The sequence below is a fragment of the Pongo pygmaeus genome, chromosome 5, assembly GCF_028885625.2.
Source record: "Pongo pygmaeus isolate AG05252 chromosome 5, NHGRI_mPonPyg2-v2.0_pri, whole genome shotgun sequence".
NCBI lineage: Eukaryota > Metazoa > Chordata > Mammalia > Primates > Hominidae > Pongo > Pongo pygmaeus.
Window position 1 is genome coordinate 65,953,875 of NC_072378.2, and position 5,988 is coordinate 65,959,862.

At 33.9% G+C, this 5,988-nt stretch overlaps 1 non-coding gene across 1 annotated transcript; it reads right to left on the reverse strand.

Annotated features, from left to right (window-relative positions):
* Nucleotides 1-4,956: 4,956 nt before the first annotated feature.
* On the reverse strand, nucleotides 4,957-5,018 carry LOC129039746 (U7 small nuclear RNA). Its single transcript, XR_008503449.1, has one exon. It is a non-coding gene; the product is annotated as a U7 small nuclear RNA (small nuclear RNA).
* Between the last annotated feature and the right edge of the window lie 970 nt (nucleotides 5,019-5,988).

Genomic DNA, 5,988 nt, shown 5'->3' on the forward strand with positions numbered 1-5,988 from the left:
TACAAATGAAAAAATAAATAAATATAAAATAATTTTAATATTTTTCATTCTATTTTGATGACTCTGTAACAGGACTTTAGATATATAATACATGTTTGAAAGGAATAGAATATATCACAGATCAATATTTTGCTTTCTTTGAACTCTTCTTTCATACAATCTGGAAGGAATTAATTAAAACATATTATTGCTTATGCGTACCTACACATAAACAGACAAACACTCTTAATCATCCTAGAAGCTGTATGGGATAATGGAAAGACTATAGGTCTGTAGTTAGGCTTATGTTTAACTCCTGTCTCCAGCAGTAAAATGTATACATGCTCTGGGAATTTGCTTAATTTGAACACTGTTTGAAGAATGGGGATATTAAATATTAATGACAATACCCATCATGAAAAGGTGATTTAAATATTAGTCATAACACATATAAAATAAGCATATACACTTTTAATTAACATTAATTATTAGTATTTTTATTGTGTACTTTTTATGCCATATTAAATAAGTCACATACATAATCACATAAAAGGTAAACAAATGCAAAGCATGTAATCAAAACCCTGTAAGGAAACCTCATCATCTTTGAATATTATGGAAGTAATTTCTGTCATGTTTTATCAGTTTTATAGACAATGATTTAGAGGATTTCTTGATTTTCTTATTACTGAATATTAAAGGATAAGAAATGTAGCATATTATTTGATTCCATGTTTAACAGATTCTTCAGCACTATCATGTCAAAAATTGTTCAATAGGTGATAAATGGACAAATGAATTCAAATAGCAATAAACAAATCTGGATAAGTTCACCTGAGATATATGTCAAATATCTCCAGAGTAACATTAAATGCTTAACTTATGCAACACACATCATTGTCACCTAAATATTAAAATCATTTATTTTCTCTTTTTTCCATTCTACTTAGTGGAAAGTGGCTAGCAATATAACAAACGTCTCAAACTTAGAGCTCTACTTGGATTGTTCTAAATCATTTTATAAATTCTGTTTTAAATACACTGAGGCCAAAAAAGAGCAATAAATATGCTTGTGTTTTTGAAATAAAAAATATAAAGTTTTTTTTTTCTGAGTTACTACCATGTTGCATACCATAACAATGTATTGGTAATTAATTCAATTTATATGACATGTTTTTCTAATGATCTTTCTTACATATTATTAAATTTTTATTTTATATTTAAATAATAATATAATTTCAAGGTGATGAAAACTAAACAGGAATTAAATGACTGCTCACTCAATCTCAAGAGCAAATTGACAGTATATTATTAGTTTGCTTTTTGGAATAAATAGCAGATTTGAAAATTGTAAGTTTTCTTATGTTCTCTGACACTATCTTTTGCTCTTTCTTTTAGTCTCCTTGCACACACACACACCACACACACATTACACATGCACACACTACATACACATACAATTTTGGTTACTAAGCCCAGAACAACTATGAATAGTTTGTGTTCTCTGTGGTAATCAATGGTCTCTGGTGATCTGAAAGTTGGGATACATGTATGAATAAGATACCAGGTGGCAAATACAACACTAAGTATACAGCATGTGCTTAGAGTGAAATTCACCATTTAAAGTAATGGTGTCTGCCTTAAAAAGTATCATACAAAACATCAGGAAACATTATTTATTGCTCATTACTTTTTTCTGTAAAATGAATTATGATAAATTTTTTAAAAGTCTGTGATATGTGTTATGCACTTTTGCATACTTTTGTACTTAGAACTGTATCTTTTTCAAAGTAGTAGCAAAAATACATATCAATTCCTAGGCGATGGCCAATGACCTAATCACTTAATCAGCGTTTGAAAAAAAATAGTCGAAAAGAGTGTAGATACAAAGGTCTGGGTAGAGGTATGTCAATGAACATACGGTAACGAGCATGCAGTGATAAGATTTTTATCACATAAATAGGAATCCACCATGAAAAAGTACTAAACAGCTGAATAGACTAAAAAACTTGGTCAGTTGATCATTCACCAAAGAACTGGTAAAAGGGACACAATAGCACAGAGTAGTCATGGTGATAGATGAAGGATATGGATGGGACCAACAGTGTAGTCTCACTTACCACAGCCAGCTTTGTTATTGCTATCCTTGAATGTCCAACCTGTAAGCAAAAATCTAATGCTGAACCTCCAGTATGGCATTATTCCTTGACAAGTTAAAAAGCCATTCGATTACAAATCAAGTACATTGGGACCCTTTCTTCTTTCAGAGTCCACAGTTTATTTTTTGTTTTGTTTTGTTTCTATTTTGTTTTTCTTTTCGTTTTGCTTTGTTTTTTTGTACAGCGATAGATACCTATTATGCACATGGAGTTGCCTTCCCCATAGGTAGAGCCTCAGTCAAAAACTATCTGGAGGCTTGCAACATTCCTTACCAACAGACATAACCCCTCTTCCCTCACCAAACAACAACAACAACAACAACAACAACAAAACTTCCAGTGATATAAAATTTCACAGCAAAGAAGGTGTAAAATTGGACCCAATACCAAAGAATTGTGTCCACACATCCTAGAGCACTGAAACTGCCTCCTAGGCTCAGCTGAAACACAAGAATAGAGAAATACTCTTTAAAAATAAGGCATTATACATCAGATAGAGTATACTCATTAAAGCAATAACCTCTGTATGTTGTTGTGCCCACAAAAGAGGAGTGAATGGGTCCAAAAACCAAGAGAGGTAACCTGAGAGGCAGAGGTTGTGGTGAGCCGAGATGGCACCACTGCGCTCCAGTCCAAGTGACAGAGTGAGACTCCAAGGGGGTGGAGGGGTAGGGGATAGGATTGACTTTATATACCATCTCACTCACTGGGATCTCTGTGGTTCCTGTCCATGCAAATCTGGTTCCTCAGGTTTAGAAGTCCTAGTCCCCAAAGTGAAAGCACTGGCCTGAGAACACAGCAAGTGTTCCATTATTTTATGAAGTTATGATTGCCACCGTGACACTTTAACTTCTTCTGTTCAGGGAACAACAGGAGAAAGGAGGAGTCTCAGCCATGACAGATTTGTAATTCATATCAGAAGCTGGATATAGGGCTGCTTTTACACAAAGCAGATGGGATATTTACAGAACACAGTTGATCCACTTTGGTACCTCTTGGTACTCTCTTGCTTTGTTATAAATTTGCATGCCTGTGTGCAGCAACCCAAGCTGAAAAGAGTGCATTCTCAAGGGCTTATACCCTTCAGAAGTAAGGTTGAATCTAAAATGTGTCTCTTATTAATAGTATATAGTTAGATCATGATGGTTAGTGTGTGTGTGTGTGTGTGTGTGTGTGTGTTTCTTTAATCTCAGTTTGTTTTATTGGAATGACTAATCCATTTATAATTCATACAATTATTAATAATGTGGGATTCACATCTATCAAGTTCCTAATTGTTTCCTATATGTCTTAGGTCATTAAGTTTCTCTATTCCTGTCTTCTATTAAATAGATATTTTCTAATGTTCATTTTAATTCACCGGATGTTTCTTTTTACTATATCTTAGGTTATTTTCTTATTGGTTTTCTTGAGGATTATAATTAACATGTTAGCTATAATCATATAGTTCAGATTTATAGCAATTTATCTTACATACAATATAAAATATCAAGTTAGCTCAATTTCTTCTCTCCTTCTTTGTACTACTGATGGTACAATTTTGTAACTATTGCTGTACACAGGTCTATACATGCTTTAAACTATATTCTTTGTCATGTGTGCCCATGATATAGACTCAACTTATTTAGCTTATGGATCAGCTAATAATCGAACAGAGAATTCTACAAATACCTTGAACCAGTAAGACGTATGAATTATAAAGGAGAAGAGTTACAAACCAAAACTACATTTATACTGTTTTTTAAATTATTATTTTTACCTATGTAGTTACCTTTTCCATATACTTTATCTTTGTTTCTTGGCATAGATTCAAGTCATTCAGCAGTGTTTCTTCATTTAGCCATATGATATTTCTGTACTATTTTTTACAGAGTAGGGCTACTAGCTATGAATTCTCTCAGGCTTTCTTTTTAATTAATTCAAGAATGTCTATATTTTTCCTTTATTTTAGAAGCATAGTTTTGCTGGCTAGATAATTATTGATTGACAGTCTTTTTTCCCCAACACTTTAATATGTCATTTCACCACTTTACGGCTCTAGTGCTTCTGATGATTAGTCAGCTGTTGAAACTTACTGAAGCTCCCTTGTATATTTTGAGTCATTTTTCACTTGCCACTTTAAAAATTATCTGTTTTGTACTATGCTCACTCCTGGATATGGGTTAAATCACACCCCAAACCTCGGTATCACACAATATACTTTGGTAACAAACATGTGCGTGTAGCCCCTGAATCTAACATAAAAGTTGGAAAAAAATATCTTTTTGGCTTTCAACAGTTTGACTATGATGTTTCTAGATGTTTAGGTTTAAACTCTTTGAGTTATCTCCTTGGGAGTTTTTTGAGCCTTTTTACTGTATCCATTAATGTGTTGTTTTTTTTTTTGAAACAGTCTTGGAAAATGAAGATTAAGGCAAAGTTTAAACTTTCCAAAGTCACAGATATTATTCCTGCCACTTTTTGTCTCTCTCTTCTTCTGACACTCTCAATACATGTCAATAAGCATGATGATGCCCTGGAGGTTACTGGAACTCTGTTTATTGTTCTTTCTCTCTTTTTTTAAAGACTAAATAACCTCAATTGGTATATCTTTGAATTTTATGATTTGTTCTCTTGCCAGATGAAAATGTTGTACCTCTGTTTCATTTCAGTTATTATACTTTTCAAATTTAGCATTTACATATGGTTCTTTTTTAAAAATTATATTTCTTTATATTGTCATTGTAAACATCATTCTATATTTTCTTTTAATTCTTTGTGCATAATTTTCTTTAGTTCTTTGAACATATTTTAAATCTTTTTTTTTTTTTGGTAGCAGGCAGTCTTTCTGGTAAAGACCAGAAAATCTACTAGACACATTCTAAAAGAGTTGGAAAACTGAAAAATATATTTTAATAGCTAATTTCAAAACTTTTGTCTAGTAAGTTCAACATCTGGGCTTCATCGTTGCAGTTTCTATTGACTATTTTGCTTGGCTTTTCTTCTGTGTATGGTTCATATTTTCTTGTTTCTTTTTGTACCTCATTTTTTAACAGTCACACATATTAAATAATACAGCATGGAAATACAACCATGGAAATCAATTTTATCCCTTGTCTTCAGAGTTGTGTTATTGCTGCTATTATTATTGTTCTTTGTTCGTTTAATGACTTTCCTGAACTAATTCTTCAAAATATTGATATAGTTTGGATGTGCGTACTTGCCCAAATCACATATTGAAATGTAATCCCAGTGTTGGAGGTGGAGCCTGGTGGGGGGTGACTAAATCATGCAGGTGGAATTCCCATGAGTAGTGATATAATTTGCCTCTGTGTCCCTACCCAAATCTCATATTGTAGCTCCCATAGTTCCCACCACCATCCTCCAGACGCCAGAATGGTAGATCCACCAACAGCTTGAACCCTGTGCCTGGAAAAACCACCGACACTGAACACCAGCCAGTGAAGGCAGCCAGGAGGGAGGTTGCAACCTGCAGAGCCATAGGGGCAGAGCTGCCCAAGTTCAGGGTAACCCACCTCTTGCATCAGCATGACCTGGAAGTGAGACATGGAGTCAAAAGAGATCATTTTGGAGCTTTAAGATTTGACTGCGCTGCTGGATTTTGGACTTGTGTGGGGCCTGTAGCCTCTGTGTTTAGGCTAATTTAGGGCTGTATCTACTCAATGCTTGTACCCCCATTGCATCTAGAAAGTAACTAACTTGCTTTTGATTTTACAGGCTCATGGGTGAAAGGGACTTGCCTTGTTTAGGATGAGACTTTGGACTGTGGACTTTTGAGTTAATACCGAAATGAGTTAAGACTTTGAGGGACTGTTGGGAAGGCATGATTGATTTTGAAATGTGAAGACAT